At 40.4% G+C, this 22,709-nt stretch overlaps 1 pseudogene; it reads left to right on the top strand.

Moving 5' to 3' along the window:
• The window catches only part of LOC130037466 (importin subunit alpha-8-like), a 117,662-nt pseudogene extending 107,483 nt beyond the window's left edge, over positions 1–10,179 (top strand).
• The last annotated feature ends 12,530 nt before the right edge of the window (positions 10,180–22,709 follow it).

Raw genomic sequence — 22,709 nt, 5'->3', positions numbered from 1 at the left:
TTCAGAGTGAGGAAGGTCATAAGAGACAGTGAAGGCCATTTCTTATTGATCAAAGGATCTGTACAACAGGAAGAACTTACAATAATAAATGTATATGCACCTAATGAGAGACCAGCAAAGTGCTTAAAACAACTACTCATAGATTTGGAAAAAGACATCAATAGCAACACAAAACTAGTGGGAGACTTCAACACTGCTTTGTCACCTCTTGATAGATCAACCACACTCAAGCTTAGCAAGGACATACTTCATTTGAGGGAAACAATGGAAGAAAGGGACTTAGTAGATATATACAGGACACTTCATCCACAAAAAGCTGAATACACATTCTTCTCAAGCGTACATGGAACATTCTCCAAGATAGACCACATGCTGAGCCACAAAACATGCCTCCATAAAATTAAGAAGGTAGATATTGTATCAACAATCTTCTCAGACCATAATGCGCTGAAATTAGAAGTAAATCACACACAAAAACAGAAAACTAAATCAAACACCTGGAAATTAAACAGTGCACTATTGAACAACGAGTGGATTAGACAAGAGATCAAAAAGGAAATCAAAAGATTCCTAGAAACGAATGAAAATGAGGACACGAGTTACCAAAACTTATGGGACACAGCAAAGGCTGTGTTAAGAGGAAAGTTTATAGCTCTACAAGCATTCCTCAGGAAGGAGGAGCGAGCACACATAAGTAACCTAACCTCACAGCTTAAGAGCTTGGAGATGGACCAAAAAAAGGAGCACAACCCGAACAGGAGAAAGGAAATAATAAAACTCAGAGCAGAGATTAACGAGATGGAAACCCAAAAAACAATCCGAAAGATCAATGAAATCAAAAGCTGGTTCTTTGAGAAAATTAACAAGATCGATAAGCCTCTAGCAAAACTCACAAAGAAAGGGAGAGAGAAAACCCTAATAAACCGAATCAGAAATGAAAAGGGGGTCATTACAACAGAAACCACAGAAGTTCAGAGGATCCTCAGGGAGTACTTTGAGAAGCTTTATGCCACGGAACATCAAAACCTCAAGGAAATGGATAAATTCCTAGACTCCTACAGACTCCCAAGGCTGAACCAAGAAGACCTGGAATACCTGAACAGACCTATCACCATCAAGGAAATTGAAATGGTAATAAAAAGTCTCCCCAAGCACAAAAGTCCTGGTCCGGATGGATTCACTAGTGAATTCTTCCAAATCTTTAAAGAGGACTTACTCCCAATGCTCTTTAAGCTTTTCCACGAAATTGAAATATCAAAAACACTTCCGAACAGTTTCTACGAAGCAAATATCACACTGATACCAAAAGCAGACAGAGATTCCACAAAGAAAGAGAATTACAGGCCGATATCCCTGATGAACACAGATGCAAAGATACTCAACAAACTACTAGCAAATAGAATCCAACTACTCATCAAAAAGATCATACACCATGACCAAGTAGGATTCATCCCAGGGATGCAAGGATGGTTTAAATTCCGAAATCAATCAACATAATCCACCATATCAACAAAAGAAAAGATAAAAAGCATATGATCATATCAATAGATGCAGAGAAAGCATTTGATAAGATCCACCACCCCTTTATGATGAAAACCCTAGCCAAAATGGGTATAGAGGGGACCTTCCTCAACATAATTAAAGCCATCTACCACAAGCCTACAGCAAGCATCATCCTCAATGGGGAAAAACTGAGAGCCTTCCCTCTAAGATCAGGGACGAGACAGGGATGCCCACTCTCTCCATTGCTGTTCAATATAGTACTGGAAGTACTTGCAATAGCGATTAGGCAGGAAAAAGATATTAAGGGCATTCAGGTAGGAAAGGAAGAAATCAAGCTCTCACTATTCGCAGATGATATGATACTATACTTAGAGAACCCAATAACCTCCACCAAAAAACTCCTAGAAACAATAGACTCGTATAGTAAAGTTGCAGGCTATAAAATCAATACCCAAAAGTCCATGGCTTTCCTATATGCAAACAGTGAGAGAGAAGAAAGCAACATGAAAAAAACAATCCCGTTCACAATTGTGCCCCAGAAAATCAAGTACTTAGGAATCAGCTTAACTAAGGAAGTAAAGGACCTGTACAAAGAAAACTACAAAACCCTACTTCAGGAAATAAAAGAGGACATGAGGAAATGGAAAGATATCCCCTGCTCATGGGTCGGGAGACTTAACATTGTCAAAATGGCAATACTATCGAAAGCATTGTATAAATTCAATGCAATCCCTATAAGGATACCCATGACATTCTTCAAAGAAATGGAGCAAACACTCTTGAAATTTATATGGAACAATAAGCCCCCACGAATAGCTAAAGCAATTCTTGGGAAAAAGAAAATGGGAGGAATCAACCTCCCGAACTTCAAACTGTACTACAAAGCAGTAATAATTAAAACAGCATGGTACTGGAACAAAGGCAGAACTGCAGACCAATGGAACAGGGTTGAATACACTGACATCTCTCCTCAATCATATGCTCATCTAATCTTTGATATAGGTGCAAGTAATGTGAAGTGGAGTAAGGAAAGCCTCTTTAATAAATTGTGTTGGCATCACTGGATGGCTACATGCAAAAAAATAGGCTCAGAACTCTGCCTAACACCATGTACAAAAGTAAGATCAAAATGGATTAAAGACCTCAACATCAGACCAGAAACCATAAGGTACATTGAAGATAAAGTTGGCAAAACCCTCCATGACATTGAAGCTAATGGTATCTTCAAAGATGCCACGCCACTGGCCGAGCAAGTGAAAACAGAGATAGATAAATGGGACTATCTTAAACTAAGAAGCTTCTGCACCTCCAAAGAAACAGTGACCAAAATACAAAGACAGTCTACAGAATGGGAAAGGATATTCACCGAATACACATCTGACAAGGGGTTGATATCCAGGATATACAAAATACTGGTTAAACTCCACAAGAAGAAAACATCCAACCCCATCCAAAAATGGGGCAATGAAATGAACAGAAACTTTCTCAAAGAAGAAATCCGAATGGCAAAAAAGCACATGAGAAAATGCTCTACATCATTAATCATCAGGGAGATGCAGATCAAAACCACAATGAGATACCATCTCACACCTCAGAGACTGGCCCACATTCAAAAGAACAAAAGCAACCGATGCTGGCGTGGATGTGGCGAGAAAGGGACACTCCTTCACTGTTGGTGGGAATGTCCACTGGTTCAGCCCTTCTGGAAAACAGTATGGACGATTCTCAAAAAATTAGAAATTGAGCTCCCATTTGACCCAGCAATACCACTCCTGGGAATATACCCCAGAGAGGCAAAAATGTATAGTCGAAGTGACATCTGCACGTGTTTGTTCATTGCAGCACTCTTTACAATAGCCAGAAACTGGAAGAAACCTGAATGCCCAAGAACAGATGACTGGTTAAAGAAACTTTGGTACATCTACACAATGGAGTACTATGTAGCTCTTAGAAAAGATGAAGTCATGAAATTTACATACAAGTGGTACAATATGGAAAGTATCATGCTAAGCGAAATGAGTCAGAAAGAGAGGGATAGACATAGAAAGATTGCATTCATCTGGGGGATATAAAGTAACAAAGTATGAGATTAATACCCAAGAATAGCTGAGATCAGCACCAGGAGGATTACTCCATAACTTAGAGGCCAGCCGGGTGTCCTAGAGGAAAGGGCAGTTCAGATAGAGAAGGGAGCACCAAATAAAGGATGTTTGGAGGATCCTCCCAGGAGGGGAGATGCATGTCGAAAGTAGACTATGGACTGAACATGTTTGCCACTCAATGCCTCTTTTTCAGACCACAACACCCAAAAGGAGAGAGAGAACACAGGGGATTGCCCTGCCACAGAGACAGGGGGGATGGGGGGATGGGGGTGGGAGGGATATTATCCATGGTGGTGGAAAATGGGCACTGGTGGAGGGATGGGTATCTGATCATTGTATAATTGAAACCAAAGCACAAAAAATTGTAAATCTACAACTGTAAAAAAAAATAAAATAAAATAAAGGGGGAAAAAATGAATACTAATCTCTACTCTAATTTCTTAAAAATTTAAGTTATATAATTTTTATGTATTCATGTCAGACATACCAAATTTATCTTCTAACTCTAAAAAAGATAATTGTGTAGTCTACTTTATCTTCTAATTCTCTTTATAAAATATATTCTATTATGTAAATCCATCTTTCTGTCACCAACCAGACTTGTTAGAAATCTCTTTGGGCTGAAAGATATAAAAGTTTTTTATTTTTTTAAATGCAAATACACATACACATAGACACAAAGAAGAGATATAGATGCCTCTTGTTCTTTAGTTATTTCAACCATAAGAAAGTCCTATACCCTCTCATATGGTTTCTCAACTGAAGTTCTTCTCTAAGGCGTTCAGCATGCCAGCGTTCAAGGAACTTTCTTTGTTCTAATAAAGAGCAATGTATGCTTCAGACACATTCATTCTTTTAAAAATTCATTTCTGAAAATTAAAAGATACCACTTCCTCTGACTTAAATCACAGTTAAATGTAAGACCCTTAACACTCACTGCCTCCCAGAATAATTAGCTAGATGAGCAATTAAAAACAACATGAAGGCCAAAGAAGAACAATAACAAAGCCTGCCATTTTCCCTGTGTGAGTTGCAGTTCCCAAAGTCTCTACTCTCCCAAAGTCTTGGCAATGTGCTCACCATGCTGGTAAACAGATGAAAAAGACACTGGTGGTCACACAAAAATGGCCAGCAGCAGGATGATGGCTAAGGAGGAAGAATAGACCAGATAAGAAGTATAAAAAAAATCTAAAGGCAAAATGTACTTCTATTAACCACAAGGCTTCTCTCCTTTATTTGCCTTTGAAGCACAATCCCCAGTCTTCCACATCCTTCCCCATTGGAAATGATATCTAAAGAGAAAAAGATTTTAGTGTGACATCACTTTGCTATCAACCAGCAGACCAATCATCTATGAAAAAAGAAAGAGAGGCCTTTTGAAGCATAGAAGATACTGACTTTATCCTCCTTTTCAGAAAAGGACCAATTACCATCACAGATATCCACAAGATACATTAGTAACTGCAAGTATTAGATGACTTTTTTTTTCATTTTATGTGTATGGTTTAATGAGTTTTGAATAAAATGGTGTAACCACTGCTACATCAGTCCTTATTTCTTTTCACATATGGCCTCCCACTCACATTGGTCATCAATATTTGAATCTTTTGTTTCTTCTGTTCATTCTTTCTTTCTACTTGAATTATCATAAGATACAGAGTTATACACTATTTATTATTGGGTTTCAGTCCTGCAGTGTTCCAAAATTCATACAAGTGTATATTTTCCATAATCAAAGTCCCCTGTTCCCCTCCTGCCACCTGCCACTCTCTCCTGTCCTGTCTCTATGGTAGGCACTTTCCTTTTCTCTCTCTCTCTCTCTCTCTCTCCTTCTTTGGATATTATGGTTTGCAATACTGAGAGGTTATCATGTTGCTTCTTTCCCTAATTTAAGCATGTAGTTCTTATCCAGAGTGATCACTTCCAACTATCTTTGTCATAGTGGTCCCTTCTCTATTCCAGATGCCTTCATCCCCAGCACTTAAGGTAGGCTTCCAACTATTGACCAATCTACCTGGGTCTTATTTCTATTCTCTTGTGGTATTAGCTTCATATTGTGTTTTTTTTCAATATCCCACAAAAGGGTCCAATCATTCTATGTCTATCCCTCCCTTTAGATTCACTGAGCATGATACTCTCCATGTCCATGCATTTATAAGTGAACTTCATAACTTTATTTTTCTTAATAGCTGCATAGTATTCCATTGTGTAGATGTACTATGGTCCTCTTTAACCAGTCATCTGTTCTTGGGCACCGGGGTTGTTTCCAGATTCTGACTATTGTGAATAGCACTACAGTGAACATAGAAGTGCAAATAGCATTTTTGCTGGTTTTTTGGGCCTCTGAGGTATATTCCCAGAAGTGGTATTGCTAGGTTATATGGAAGCTCAATTTCTCACATTTAGAAGGCTTACCATATAACAATGAGTGGGAGCAAAAAATTTGTCGCATTTGATTTCTTCCTGCAAGGATATTATTTCAGTATGTAATTCAGATACCCAGGACTTCAACTTCTCTATCATCATCTATTTAATAGACTAATTAAACAGATATATTTAATGCTTGTTCTAAATATTTATATGTTATTTTATAAAAATACATGAGAAAAATAAGTACATGAGAAAAGAGATTCCACTATATTAAGCACATGTAGCTTACAAATTTTATATATACATATACATAAAAATCATGTAATTCTTTGAACAACTATATATAAATATGAATGGGTGAGGAAAGCTCTTCTCTAATATTGCTTCAAATCTCTACTGATGCTTGAATTTATGTTGTATATAGAAATTATTTGAATCATAAAAACTTTCAGAAATCTAGTCAGGTCAAGGCATATTTATTTACTCAAAGTGATAGATACAGAATATTGATCTATCTGATCAGAGACAGATACAGCTAAATTTAAAACAACAGTATATTCTAGATCCACCAAAAAAGGCATGCACACTACTTAGTACAATTATTGACTCATTCACAAATATTTTTTGACTTATCTATTACAGGTCAGTCGCTGATCCTCATAAAGGTCCTTCAGCCTTGAGGAGTTTACATAGAGAATTAGGGGAAGGAATAGAGAAATAAGAGGAGGAATAGAGGAGAAATATGGGGCAGAAAATGGTATATATAGACATAGATATATACTTATATATTCCCCTCTGGAATGTGAGGATGGGCTTTAGATTTAAATGGGGTGGTCAGGAAGGCAATGCTATTTTAAGAATGCAATATCTGGCACATTCCACATTGGGATAAGCTGAATCCTATCTTGGAATGTATAATTCCTTTCTTTCACTTATTTTATTTCATGGAAATCTCCCGCCCTAAGGGGAAGTCTAAATTCTCTCATGAACAAGTTACATTTTTTTCTCTCTCCCCTTTCAATAACATTTACTTACTTAAGAAAGGGGGAGTTTGGGAGAATGGCAGGTCTGAGCAGATACTAAAAGAAAAAGGGCTAGAGAAATAGTATATCAGGTAAGTCACTTATTGACCCAGATTTCAGTACCCAAAGTGATCTGTCAGGTGCAATCCAGAGCACAAAAGTAGGGGTAAATCCTGAGTACTACTGGCTATAGCCCAAGAGAACAAAAACCAAACGAACATAAAGACTAAAAGACTGAAGTTATTTGGGTCAAGGAGAGTCTCACTGGAGTACAAAGGCCTACAGGTCAAGTAGATGAGCTGTGCATATGCAAAAGCAATGAGGTGAGTGTGACTCAAGCAGAGGAAACAAAGAGAGAAGCGAGTCAGAGGTGGTTCCCTGCCAGGCGGTTCACTTCCTCTAGTCAATATGCCAACTTTAGATGGCCAAGAAGAGAGGCTGAGAAAATTCAAGTATGGCACAAGGATGCATTGACCAGTCAGTGGTAGTCAACCAGGCAGTCAACCTGGAGTTCCAGAAGGCCATAAAGATGAGTAAGCCTTAAAGAGAGGGACATCACTCATCTGTCCCTTGACCCAGCTTCCAAAGAGTTAACCAGAAGGATGAGTCTCTTCCTGCTGGAAATCATCAGTGATAGAAATACCTCGGCTCCGGACCTCTGTTTCCAGGCCGTTCAGGCAGCCAGGAAAACACTGTTCCAGTGAAGTAGTTCTCTAAAACTGGTTGTAGAGACAGAGCTAATTCCCAGGATGGCAGAATTCCTGAAGTCCTCACTTCATCTGTTCTTGCAGTTCAAGGCAGCCTGGGCTTTGACCAACATTCCTCAGCTCACATGACTGTGTGCTTGGGAATATAGCAGGGGACAGTCCAGAGTTCAGAGCCATTCTCATCTGCAGCAATGCCATTCCCCACCTGCTCTTCCTCATTTCGTCGACCACATCAGTCACATTTCAGCAGATCACCTTTCTTTGTCCAGCATGTGCCAGAACAAGGTCCCACACCCCTGCAAAGTAGCAGTGAAGCAAACACTACCCACACTCTCCCACTTCCTGCAGCACCAAGACTGGGTCCTGCCTTACCTCAGAGATGGTTCCAACAAGCACATTGGCCAGTGGTTGACATAACAGTCCTGCCCAGACTGGTGGAGCTCAATGTCTTGATCCCCCTCTTTCTGCACCTTAAGGAATATCATCATGTGCACAGATCACCAGACCCAGGTGGTCATTGACACCGGCATCCAGGAGGAGGAGCAGCCTAGGCCCTGAGCAATGTGGCCACAGAGTACTGCCAGCACATTCAGCAGCTCACCTCCTACAAGATACTGCCTCTCTTGGCAATGCTGCTAAAAAACAGAGAAGTTCAAGTCTAGAGAGAGGCTCTCTGTAGGATCAGTAACTTCACAGGTGGGGGCAGCATGGACCAGTCCATCCATTTTATTTATTTATTTATTTTTGCTTTGATTAGATTCATTGTTTCAATAAAAGATTCACCACTATTATTTAGAGTTTACCCCCCCCCCCCAAATCAGACATGCTGAAAAAGCATTGTGAAGTGATTTGCTTTCTACAGCTGGGTTCAAGAATTAAATGTTGGTTTTGGATTTCTGTTATTTTACCTATTGACCCTGGAAGTATTTCTACTGAAAGTCAGATAGTTAAGAAATTGGTTTCTGTGTTCTGGAGTCATGGCCGTGCTGGAGAGCTGCTCGTGGGGGGCAACTGGTGGCCTCGGTAGGGCGTGAAGTACGGACCGAAACGCCCCCCTTCCCATGAGGTTTTAGTCGCCCCCACACTCCCGGCTCATACCTGCTGTCCACAAGGCTCCCATGTGGCCGCCATCTTTCTTTCCAGAGAGGAGAGGGCGAATGGGGCAACACCCTTTCCCCTCCGGCAGACTTGATGGCCTGGATTAATGCATAGTCCGTTCACTTTTCTGCTCCAAGCTGCTGGGTTCTGCATTAAGTCCTTGTGCTTCTGGGGCTGTGGCCATGCTGGAGAGACGCTCGTGGGGGGCAACTGGTGACCTCGGTAGGGCGTGAAGGACGGACCGGAACGCCCCCCGACCCATGAGGTCTTAGTCGCCCCCATACCCCCGGCTCAAACCTGCTGTCCACAAGGCTCCCATGTGGCCGTCATCTTTCTTTCCAGAGAGGAGAGGGCGAATGGGGCAACACCCTTTCCCCTCCGGACAGACATGATGGCCTGGATTAACGCATAGTCCGTTCACTTTTCTGCTCCAAGCTGCCGGGTTCTGCATTAAGTCCTTGTGTTTCTGGGGCTGTGGCCATGCTCCAAACTTAACTCTGATTTTCAGGGAGAAAGATTGGGTGGTTTACTTCCCATTAATCACTTTGTATATAGAGGGATGTCGCGCGGCCGCATAAGCGGCCACGCGGTTTTGAGAAAAAGTCCTAGTTTCCGCATACTCGAGCTGTGTTTGTAGAGGCTTCTGGTCACCGGGGTTCCATCTGGGGGAGGCGGGATGCGGCACCTACCCCATCTGGGACTTGCCGGTGATCTCGGCTCTTTTTGGAACCTGTTTTTTTTTTTCCCTCCGGGATCTGTGGTTCCCGCACCCTCCATGTGGTCCTTCTCTTAGGCTGAATGCTGCAAAGATGGCGCTGGGGGGCGGGCTGTGGGCGTGACTTCCGGAATCAGAGGTTACCTGGGAGCTGTAGTCCGGCAGATTTGAGAAAAAGTCCTAGTTCCCGCATACTCGAGCTGTGTTTGTAGAGGCTTCTGGTCACCGGGGTTCCATCTGGGGGAGGCGGGATGCGGCACCTACCCCATCTGGGACTTGCCAGTGATCTCGGCTCTTTTTGGAACCTGTTTTTTTTTTCTCCGGGATCTGTGGTTCCCACACCCTCCATGTGGTCCTTCTCTTAGGCTGAATCGTCCATCCATTTTATCCATGCTGGCATCTTGTAGTCCCTGGTGAATCTGCTCACCCTCCACAACACCAAAATTTGTGTCATCGCCCTCACTATTATCTTATACATTTCCATGCCACTAAGTCTGTGTCTTCTCCTCAAAGAACACAGCAGGCTTGATAGAATTCAGGCCTTGCAACTCCAGGAGAACCTGTAGATAGCACTGTCTGCCTCCAGGATTATGGAGAGACATTTGTGTAAGGGAGAAGAAAATGAAACACTAAAGCCTTCTATACAGAAAATGAATTCTTAAAGAGCTTAACCAATTCACACAAAAGTCCAAAAACTCCTAAACCAGCCCAAACCTTGAAGGGTAAGCATCTTTACAAAGCAGCACTTCTTTTTTTTTTTTAATTTTTTTTCCCTTTATTTTATTTTATTTCTTTTAAAGTTGTAGATTTACAATTTTTTGTGCTTTGGTTTCAATTATACAATGATCAGATACCCATCCCTCCACCAGTGCCCATTTTCCACCACCATGGATAATATCCCTCCCACCCCCATCCCCCCATCCCCCCTGTCTCTGTGGCAGGGCAATCCCCTGTGTTCTCTCTCTCCTTTTGGGTGTTGTGGTCTGCAAAAGAGGCATTGAGTGGCAAACATGTTCAGTCCATAGTCTACTTTCGACATGCATCTCCCCTCCTGGGAGGATCCTCCAAACATCCTTTATTTGGTGCTCCCTTCTCTATCTGAACAGCCCTTTCCTCTAGGATACCCGGCTGGCCTCTAAGTTATGGAGTAATCCTCCTGGTGCTGATCTCAGCTATTCTTGGGTATTAATCTCATACTTTGTTACTTTATATCCCCCAGATGAATGCAATCTTTCTATGTCTATCCCTCTCTTTCTGACTCATTTCGCTTAGCATGATACTTTCCATATTGTACCACTTGTATGTAAATTTCATGACTTCATCTTTTCTAAGAGCTACATAGTACTCCATTGTGTAGATGTACCAAAGTTTCTTTAACCAGTCATCTGTTCTTGGGCACTCAGGTTTCTTCCAGTTTCTGGCTATTGTAAAGAGGGCTGCAATGAACAAACAAGTGCAGATGTCACTTCGACTATACATTTTTGCCTCTCTGGGATATATTCCCAGGAGTGGTATTGCTGGGTCAAATGGGAGCTCAATTTCTAATTTTTTGAGAATCGTCCATACTGTTTTCCAGAAGGGCTGAACCAGTGGACATTCCCACCAACAGTGAAGGAGTGTCCCTTTCTCGCCACATCCACGCCAGCATCGGTTGCTTTTGTTCTTTTGAATGTGGGCCAGTCTCTGAGGTGTGAGATGGTATCTCATTGTGGTTTTGATCTGCATCTCCCTGATGATTAATGATGTAGAGCATTTTCTCATGTGCTTTTTTGCCATTCGGATTTCTTCTTTGAGAAAGTTTCTGTTCATTTCATTGCCCCATTTTTGGATGGGGTTGGATGTTTTCTTCTTGTGGAGTTTAACCAGTATTTTGTATATCCTGGATATCAACCCCTTGTCAGATGTGTATTTGGTGAATATCCTTTCCCATTCTGTAGACTGTCTTTGTATTTTGGTCACTGTTTCTTTGGAGGTGCAGAAGCTTCTTAGTTTAAGATAGTCCCATTTATCTATCTCTGTTTTCACTTACAAAGCAGCACTTCTATGGGTCTACTGTAAAGCTTTTATATTTGGTGTGTGTGGGAAGGGTCACAGTGAGGATGTTGGTGATCAAACTCAGCTTGGGTGCATGCAAGGCAAGCGTTTTGCCCACTATACTATCTCTCCAGGCCCTGTGAAGCTTTTTGAAACTGAAGGTTAAAAAAAAGTTCAACACATAAAAAAAAAGGAAGTAAGTGAGGTACTGAGTAAGACAGATCATATACATTCTTAAAAGACATTGTGTATATGATGCATTTTTTCATAAAAATATCAGAGAAAATATAAAAGTTAATTTTAATGACTAACTGTGACAAATAAGTTAGTTATGTCTTCTTTGTGCTGTTCTGTTATCTTTTCTATAGTTAGGGAAAAAAGTTATCATGAGAAAGTTAAAAGAAAAAACTGATATAAAAATCTCAAAAGAAAATATATATAAGCTATCCTAATCCCCTCATCTCTTCCTTTGTATGAGAAAAGTAAATCTAAAAAAAATCAGACTTCCTCCCGTTTGGCTATGAACACATACTTTACAAGTCACAACTCCCCCAAGGAAAAGAGAATCAACAGATTAATGAAGCCCAAAGACAGAGCTCACACGCATATCAGGGTCCGCTGCTTGTTAGAGCCCGTAGTCTTTAGTGATGTTTTTCATCTCTCAGATCCATGATCTAGACTCATGAGTCCCACCTGACCAATTCCTGCCTTAATCACTTCAGTAATGACCGACTATAGACCACAGACTACCAGCCGTACAAACTCTACCACTGTGAGTTCAAAATCTAGAAGAATACTAAGTCAACAACTGTCGTGAAACATTGAAGAACAATGCCTTTGAAGAACAGTCTGAGAATGTGAAGGGAGGATGTTGAAGGCTTCCAGAGGAGGGTGCCTGAAGTCAATCAGACTAAATGTGAATGAATGAACCTGCAGGAGAAATAGGGCACAGGACAAAGAGTTTCTGCAAAGTCAGAAGAGCAAGAGATAGACAGAGGGCTTCTCAGTCATAACTGTGAAATAAACCATGTTTGTTGTTTGTTTTGTTTCAGGACTGGACAGGCAACTCCTAGTGACAACTCACATAGATGATTCAATGCTAGGACCCAAGGATGTGATATTGCTCTACTGAGTGGTGACAGTGGACATGAGGGTCACCCCTGCAGTGTTCAGATCCCACCATACCAACCATAATCTTGGATGTATGGTGGTCTCCAGGTCTACAAGCCAGTGGATCAGGGTACCAGACATGTAAAGCATACACCCGTGATCTTGTGCTAGCTCCTGTCCTCTTGAGTTTCATCTTTCTTTGGAGCTTCCCACTCATGAAATAAATGTGTTTTTCATTCTGGGGCCAAAGAGATCATAGAGTGGATAAGGCACTTGCCTTGAATGTAGCCAACCCAGTTTCAATCCCCAGAATCCCCTACGGTTTCCCAAACAACACTGGGAGTCATTCCTGAGTGCAGAGACAGAAGTAACCTCTGAGCATTGCCGGATTACCCACAAACTAAAAATAAATAAATAAATTTTTTCAATTAATTTAATTACTAGACAAGTCAAAAAAATCTAGAAGGGAAGAAAGAAAATTTATTTCAGTTCCTACAGAAATAATGGGTTTTGTCTGGTTTGCTCAGCCTCTATCTTATAAATTCCATACATATACATGTTACCTGACAGCTGTTGCTATAGGTTTGTGAGTGTCTGAATTAATCTACCAGTCAACTAACATTTGCCATGGACCTATCAGATAAAAGACTTCAATTCCACATAAAGTATTTAATACAGTGTACCACAATATCAACACTGGTAGTTCTTAATAATAATATCGATTTTCCTATAGAAGTTGGCAAACTTCTTTGTTACAAAAAAAAAGCCAGCTTTTTACTTGGAAGTCATTCAGGCCTTGTTATATCTGCTCAGCTTTCCCACTGTAACACAAAAGAAGCCATAGACAATAGGCAAACAAAAGGGTGTGTATTCCATTAAAACTATTCACAGAGCTGATCCAGGGGCTATGGTGAGCCAGCCCCTGCCCTAAGGCAAAATTTCTCTGTTACTCAGATATCTCCAAAAAATCTGCCCATCTCCTGTCAAGCAATGCAAACAAGAGCAGTAGAAGTTACATCAGAGCAATAAAAGATTGATGTGACCTATTCATTCAAGGCATGTTGACAGGAGTTTAATAGCACTTTGTATTTCTTAGAATCTGACAGTTGAAGTTTTGATGAAATATAGTGTATTCTTTTCTGTTTGAAATGCCTAGAATATTTTCTGCATCGAAATGTAATACACATTATATGTAATAATACACATGATTGGGGGTATGGTGCTCCTAGCAGGTTAACCTGTACCTGTGGGGCGAGTGCATCAGCAGCCTGATGGTGCCTTCCGACTTCCAGATACCTCAAAATTGCTCTGTACCTTTGACCAGACCCCAACAACTTGGGACCAATTTCACCAAGAAATTAAATGGCCAAAAGTTAGGTATGTGGCCAGGAGGTTTGCTCCACGGCTTGGAAGCCGGCCACACATGCTAGGGGAAAAGGCAGCTGAAATAGAGAAGGGAACACCAAGTAAAGAGTGTTTGGAGGATCCGCTCAGGATGGGAGATGCGTGCTGAAAGTAGACTATAGACTAAACACGATGGCCATTCAATACCTCTATTGAAAACCACAATACCCAAAAGGAGAGAGAGAGAAAGAGAGAGAGAGAGAGAGAGAGAGAGAGAGAGAGAGAGAGAGAGCAAAAGGGAATGCCCTGCCACAGATGTGGGATGGGATGTGGGGGGGAGGGAGTCAAGGTGGTGGTAGGATACTGGGATCATTGGTGGTGGAGAATGGGCACTGGTGAAGGGATGGGTACTCAATCATTGTATAACTGAAATGCAAGCACAAACTTTACCTGGTGGTGTTTCACTAATAAGTGAAGTAAGGAGAGCCCGGCAAGCTACCGAGAGTATTGGATATGCCAGACACAGTAACAACAAAGTCTCCAATGGAGACGTTACTGGGCCCGCTCGAGCAAAGTGAAATAAATAAGTAATAATAATAAGTAATAATAAGTAAGCATACAACTTTACCTCATGGTGTTTTCACTAATAAAAAAAAAGTTAGGTATCTGGGAGACACACCTACAAACCACCTCAGCTATATAAGCTCATTTTTGGCCTTATTCAGAGGGTCATCGTCCCTCTCGGAAAGCCCGGCAAGCTATTGAGAATATCCCGCCCACATAGCAGAGCCTGGCAAGCTAGCCGTGGCTTATTCGATATGCCAAAAACAGTAACAATAACAGGTCTCATTCCCCTGACCCTGAAAGAACCTCCAATAGGGCAGCATTGGGAAAGACGAGTAAGGAGAGGTTGCTAAAATCTCAGGGCTGGGATGAATGGAGACGTTACTGGCACCCACTCGAGCAAATTGATGAACAACGGGATGAAAAGTGACAAGTGACAATAAACATGATACACATTAATAATCGAAACCCAAGCACAAAAAATTGTAAATCTACAACTGTATTTCATGGTGTTTCACTAATAAAAAGAAAAAAATGAAAAAAAAATGATACACATTAATCTAATTTGTCCAGAAAAATTTTTGTGTATCTGTAGAATTCTACTAATTTCCAAAAAAAATCACTATAGTTAGATGATTGATTGGTAAGGTAAAGGTAAAGGCCCTCCCGTTGATCGTCGATTTGCTCGAGCGGGCCCAGTAACGTCTCCATTGGAGACTTTGTTGTTACTGTGTCTGGCATATCAAATACTCTCGGTAGCTTGCCGGGCTCTCCGAGAGGGGCAGAGGAATCGAACTCGGGTTGGCCATGTTGACTGCTTGTAAGGCGAACGCCCTACCCGCTGTGCTAGATCCATAAATTGATAGGATAATTTCATTTCTGAAACTTATTCATGAAAAATATGTTATTAATTATTTAAAATCATTGCAATTTTCTGGTCTAAAATTTTTTCTGGGCTTGGGGCAGTAGCTCGGTGGTTTAGAGCTCCTGTCTGGAGAGCACTGTAGCACTGTCCTCCCATTGTTCATCGATTTGCTTGAGCAGGTCCAGTAACGTCTCCATTTTGAGACTTGTTGTTACTGTGTTTGGAATATACGTCACGGTAGCAGGAGGCTATAAATTCAATCCCCAGAGCCGCATGTGCTTTTTCTACTTTAAGCCTGGTAGTTCCTCTGTCTGTCATCACCAGTACCATAAAGCAATTTCCTGCTGCACTGCAGCCAGGTGTATGTGAGCACCACAACACAACTAAAAGATTGCAACCTCTATAAAATAAAATCACCACCCCTATAAAATAACATAAGCAAACAAAGTGGTGAGGAAGCTCAAACTGCTGGTGAGCATGTGTTTGAGAACTACAGTGACCCCTAGCGAAGTACAGAATGCATGAGAGCATCAGAAAGAGTGTGATGCCCAGTGAGCATGTATGGAAGACTGCAACCAAACTGTGACCCCCAGCAAGTATTGCTGCTAAGTACACAGGTAACACAGCCTGATGTGTAACCATTCCCAGAGAGTATCATAAGTACAGTGACCGCAGCCAGACGTATATATGACCTCACTAACAATGACTTTCTATGAAAGGAAAGGGAAAATAAATTTATAAAAACCTTTTCAGGACAGAAAAAAAATGTAATTGATTTATTTTATAGAATAGGTTTTATTCTTTAAAAAAAGACTATTCACCTATCTCTACTTTTCCATTTTTCTTCAGGATAACTAATGCCAGGTCAGTGACATAAACTGTAGCTTCTTTCAATTGTATGAAAATGGATCCCTAATGACTAAGAAAGCAAATTCATTTAGAATATTGCAATATGCTGCAGGTAGAAAAATATCTGTCAAAATGATCTATTCACAGCCACAGAGTCTGGGATGAGAAGAAGCCAGACAAACACTTGAAGCAGAACAGGGTCTGTTCAGAGGAGCTGCCAGAAATGCAAGGGGAAATGGCCAAAGGCATAGGTTAAGTAATACCTCTCAATGTCCAACCTGATCTATTTTCTCATGTAATGATCTCGATCTTCAGCTTAGTAGTGGATTCTACTGTTCAAACTGTCTACTAAAGTTTCAATGTCAGTGACTGTACTTTCATTTCTAATAGGTAAGACTTTGTTTTCTGTGGGTTTTTTTCAAACTCATTGGTTTGTTTCATAGCGGCATCTTCTTTCTCAAAGTTTTGATTCCCTATTTACATCCTATTTAATAATAATACCCTATTTAACAAGTTTATTATTTTATCCTGCAAGTTTAAGTTTTCTATCAGGAAGTTTTTGGATAATCTAGCTTGCCATATTGTCAGAAAACAAAAAGTAGCACAATGTAGCATAATGCAATAAAGATTAGTTGAATATATTGACTAATCAAGCATGTCAAATCTGGTGAGAAATAATTACATAATTTTTCAGAATTGATAAAGTCATGCAAGACTATTTAATTTTGCAGTGTTGTGAGATCCACTAATGTTGTTACTTCTTTTGAGGCATCTTACTTAAAGCACAGTAAATAGAAAGGTAAAAAACTTAGTAAACATTAAGGAGTCATGTTCTTCCTGCCACAGATAAATGGCTAAAAAATATTAAAAATAAGCATATGGTAAAACTGAGAATATATATCTTTGTCAGCAAAAGTTACTATATGAAACAAATTTTTAATTAAAAAAATTATATGATATATTAAAAGCATTACAGAAGAGTAAAAAAAATGTTGAAATAAATTATGTGATGTTGAAGGTTTGCTACATATTTTGATGAAACACTAATGTTTCTTTTTTTTTTCCCTTTATTGTATTTTATTTTTTTTTTACAGTTGTAGATTTACAATTTTTTGTGCTTTGGTTTCAATTATACAATGATCAGATACCCATCCCTCCACCAGTGCCCATTTTCCACCACCATGGATAATATCCCTCCCACCCCCATCCCCCCATCCCCCCTGTCTCTGTGGCAGGGCAATCCCCTGTGTTCTCTCTCTCCTTTTGGGTGTTGTGGTCTGCAAAAGAGGCATTGAGTGGCAAACATGTTCAGTCCATAGTCTACTTTCGACATGCATCTCCCCTCCTGGGAGGATCCTCCAAACATCCTTTATTTGGTGCTCCCTTCTCTATCTGAACTGCCCTTTCCTCTAGGATACCTGGCTGGCCTCTAAGTTATGGAGTAATCCTCCTGGTGCTGATCTCAGCTATTCTTGGGTATTAATCTCTTACTTTGTTACTTTATATCCCCCAGATGAATGCAATCTTTCTATGTCTATCCCTCTCTTTCTGACTCATTTCGCTTAGCATGATACTTTCCATATTGTACCACTTGTATGTAAATTTCATGACTTCATCTTTTCTAAGAGCTACATAGTACTCCATTGTGTAGATGTACCAAAGTTTCTTTAACCAGTCATCTGTTCTTGGGCACTCAGGTTTCTTCCAGTTTCTGGCTATTGTAAAGAGGGCTGCAATGAACAAACAAGTGCAGATGTCACTTCGACTATACATTTTTGCCTCTCTGGGATATATTCCCAGGAGTGGTATTGCTGGGTCAAATGGGAGCTCAATTTCTAATTTTTTGAGAATCGTCCATACTGTTTTCCAGAAGGGCTGAACCAGTGGACATTCCCACCAACAGTGAAGGAGTGTCCCTTTCTCGCCACATCCACGCCAGCATCGGTTGCTTTTGTTCTTTTGAATGTGGGCCAGTCTCTGAGGTGTGAGATGGTATCTCATTGTGGTTTTGATCTGCATCTCCCTGATGATTAATGATGTAGAGCATTTTCTCATGTGCTTTTTTGCCATTCGGATTTCTTCTTTGAGAAAGTTTCTGTTCATTTCATTGCCCCATTTTTGGATGGGGTTGGATGTTTTCTTCTTGTGGAGTTTAACGAGTATTTTGTATATCCTGGATATCAACCCCTTGTCAGATGTGTATTCGGCGAATATCCTTTCCCATTCTGTAGACTGTCTTTGTATTTTGGTCACTGTTTCTTTGGAGGTGCAGAAGCTTCTTAGTTTAAGATAGTTCCATTTATCTATCTCTGTTTTCAACTTGCTCGGCCAGTGGCGTAGCATCTTTGAAGATACCATTAGCTTCAATGTCATGGAGGGTTTTGCCAACTTTATCTTCAATGTACCTTATGGTTTCTGGTCTGATGTTGAGGTCTTTAATCCATTTTGATCTTACTTTTGTACATGGTGTTAGGCAGAGTTCTGAGCCTATTTTTTTGCATGTAGCCGTCCAGTGATGCCAACACAATTTATTAAAGAGGCTTTCCTTACTCCACTTCACATTACTTGCACCTTTATCAAAGATTAGATGAGCATATGATTGAGGGGAGATGTCAGTGTATTCAACCCTGTTCCATTGGTCTGCAGTTCTGCCTTTGTTCCAGTACCATGCTGTTTTAATTATTACTGCTTTGTAGTACAGTTTGAAGTTCGGGAGGTTGATTCCTCCCATTTTCTTTTTCCCAAGAATTGCTTTAGCTATTCGTGGGGGCTTATTGTTCCATATAAATTTCAGGAGTGTTTGCTCCATTTCTTTGAAGAATGTCATGGGTATCCTTATAGGGATTGCATTGAATTTATACAATGCTTTTGGTAGTATTGCCATTTTGACAATGTTAAGTCTCCCGACCCATGAGCAGGGGATATCTTTCCATTTCCTCATGTCCTCTTTTATTTCCTGAAGTAGCATTTTGTAGTTTTCTTTGTACAGGTCCTTTACTTCCTTAGTTAAGCTGATTCCTAGGTACTTGATTTTCTGGGGCACAATTGTGAACGGGATTGTTTTTTTCATGTTGCTTTCTTCTCTCTCACTGTTTGCGTATAGGAAAGCCATGGACTTTTGGGTATTGATTTTATAACCTGCAACTTTACTATACGAGTCTATTTTTTCTAGGAGTTTTTTGGTGGAGGTTATTGGGTTCTCTAAGTAGAGTATCATATCATCTGCGAATAGTGAGAGCTTGATTTCTTCCTTTCCTACCTGAATGCCCTTAATATCTTTTTCCTGCCTAATCGCTATTGCAAGTACTTCCAGTACTATATTGAACAGCAGTGGAGAGAGTGGGCATCCCTGTCTCGTCCCTGATCTTAGAGGGAAGGCTCTCAGTTCTTCCCCATTGAGGATGATGCTTGCTGTAGGCTTGTGGTAGATGGCTTTAATTATGTTGAGGAAGGTCCCCTCTATACCCATTTTGGCTAGGGTTTTCATCATAAAGGGGTGCTGGATCTTATCAAATGCTTTCTCTGAATCTATTGATATGGTCATATGCTTTTTATCTTTTCTTTTGTTGATATGGTGGATTATGTTGATTGATTTCGGAATGTTAAACCATCCTTGCATCCCTGGGATGAATCCTACTTGGTCATGGTGTATGATCTTTTTGATGAGTAGTTGGATTCTATTTGCTAGTAGTTTGTTGAGGATCTTTGCATCTGTGTTCATCAGGGATATCGGCCTGTAATTCTCTTTCTTTGTGATATCTCTGTCTGCTTTTGGTATCAGTGTGATATTTGCTTCGTAGAAACTGTTCGGAAGTGTTTTTGATATTTCAATTTCGTGGAAAAGCTTAAAGAGCATCGGGAGTAAGTCCTCTTTAAAGATTTGGAAGAATTCACTAGTGAATCCATCCGGGCCAGGACTTTTGTGCTTGGGGAGACTTTTTATTACCATTTCAATTTCCTTGATGGTGATAGGTCTGTTCAGGTATTCCAGGTCTTCTTGGTTCAGCCTTGGGAGTCTGTAGGAGTCTAGGAATTTATCCATTTCCTTGAGGTTTTGATGTTCCGTGGCATAAAGCTTCTCAAAGTACTCCCTGAGGATCCTCTGAATTTCTGTGGTTTCTGTTGTAATGACCCCCTTTTCATTTCTGATTCGGTTTATTAGGGTTTTCTCTCTCCCTTTCTTTGTGAGTTTTGCTAGAGGCTTATAGATCTTGTTAATTTTCTCGAAGAACCAGCTTTTGGTTTCATTGATCTTTCGGATTGTTTTTTGGGTTTCCATCTCGTTAATCTCTGCTCTGAGTTTTATTATTTCCTTTCTCCTGTTCGGGTTGTGCTCCTTTTTTTGGTCCATCTCCAAGCTCTTAAGCTGTGAGGTTAGGTTACTTATGTGTGCTCGCTCCTCCTTCCTGAGGAATGCTTGTAGAGCTATAAACTTTCCTCTTAACACAGCCTTTGCTGTGTCCCATAAGTTTTGGTAACTCGTGTTCTCATTTTCATTCGTTTCTAGGAATCTTTTGATTTCCTCTTTGATTTCCTGTCTAATCCACTCGTTGTTCAATAGTGCACTGTTTAATTTCCAGGTGTTTGATTTAGTTTTCTGTTTTTGTGTGTGATTTACTTCTAATTTCAGCGCATTATGGTCTGAGAAGATTGTTGATACAATCTCTACCTTCTTAATTTTATGGAGGCATGTTTTGTGGCTCAGCATGTGGTCTATCTTGGAGAATGTTCCATGTACGCTTGAGAAGAATGTGTATTCAGTTTTTTGTGGATGAAGTGTCCTGTATATATCTACTAAGTCCCTTTCTTCCATTGTTTCCCTCAAATGAAGTATGTCCTTGCTAAGCTTGAGTCTGGTTGATCTATCAAGAGGTGACAAAGCAGTGTTGAAGTCTCCCACTAGTATTGTGTTGCTATTGATGTCTTTTTCCAAATCTATGAGTAGTTGTTTTAAGTACTTTGCTGGTCTCTCATTAGGTGCATATACATTTATTATTGTAAGTTCTTCCTGTTGTACAGATCCTTTGATCAATAAGAAATGGCCTTCACTGTCTCTTATGACCTTCCTCACTCTGAAATCGATGTGGTCTGATATAAGGATGGCTACCCCAGCTTTTTTATGGGAGCTGTTTGCCTGTAGGATTGTTTTCCAGCCTTTGACTCTGAGTCTGTGTTTGCTTTGACTATTGAGATGCGTTTCTTGCAGGCAACAGAATGTTGGGTTCAATTTTCTAATCCATCCTGCCACTCTATGTCTTTTAATTGGTGCGTTTAGCCCATTGACATTGAGAGAGATTATTGTTATGGGATTTTGTCCCATTGTTCTGTTAAAATTTGGTGTATTTGAGGGGCCTTTCTTGCCTTAAAGTAGCCCATTTAGTTGTTCTTGTAACCATGGTTTTGAGTCTATGAAGTTCCTGAGCTGTTGTCTGTGAAACTGTGTGTTGTTCCTTCTATTATGAATGAGAGTCTTGCTGGGAAAAGTATTTTTGGGGAGGCATTTATTTCATTGAGTTTTTTTACTATGTCCCACCACTGTTTTCGGGCCATGAGGGTTTCATCAGAAAAATCAGCTGTGAATTTTAAGGATGCTCCTTTGTAAGAGATTTCTTTCTTCGATCTTGCTGCTTTCAGAATTTTGTCTCTGTCTAAGGTTTTTGTCATTTTGATCAGAATGTGTCTTGGGGTATTTTTATTAGGATTTCTTCTAGCTGGTACCCTTCGGGCCTCCTGAATGTGGTCACAAGTTTTCTTCAGCTCTGGAAATGTTGTAGCAATGATGTCTTTGACAGTTTCTTCTTCATCAAGGTTTTCTTCCTGTACCTCTGGGACTCCAATAATTCTTATGTTACCCCTCTTGGCTGTGTCACGATCTTCTCTTGCCATCTGTTCCCGAATTGTGAGTCTCTTTTCCATTTTCTGCTCTTTTCTGGAGAGTCTCTGAACTTCATCTTCGAGCTCACTGATTCTGTTCTCAGCAGCTGTTACTCTGCTGCTGAGGCCTTCCATTGAGCTTTTCAATTCGCCTACGAGATTTTTCAGGTCTGACATTTCTGATTGCATTTTCCTCATTTCTGCCTTCAGATCCTCTTGTCTTCTATTGGCATTGCTTTCCATTGTTTCTTTTAATTCCCTAAGCATCCTAAGTAGCTCCCTTCTGAATTCCTTGTCAGAGAGGTTGCCTAACACTACAGTACTGTTGGTGTCATCTGGGCTAGACTCTTCAATATGAAAGTTTGGTGGGCTTTTGCGTTGCTTTACCATTGTGAGAAGTGTGGTTTAGTCCTTCACGTTCACTGTTACTATTCTGCTTTGATATGCAGTGTGAGTTAAGATAGTCTTATGAGTTATTGGCTACTGGAAAAACTAATGTTTCTAACACATTTCAGTTTGTGGTATTTTTCTGGATTCTGTTTCCAATAAAAT

This window comes from Sorex fumeus, unplaced genomic scaffold (genome assembly GCF_029834395.1).
Source record: "Sorex fumeus unplaced genomic scaffold, SorFum_2.1 ptg000072l, whole genome shotgun sequence".
In the NCBI taxonomy this organism is placed as follows: Eukaryota; Metazoa; Chordata; class Mammalia; order Eulipotyphla; family Soricidae; genus Sorex; species Sorex fumeus.
The sequence above is the reverse complement of the archived record's forward strand: the minus strand, read 5'-3'. Positions and strand labels throughout refer to the sequence as shown.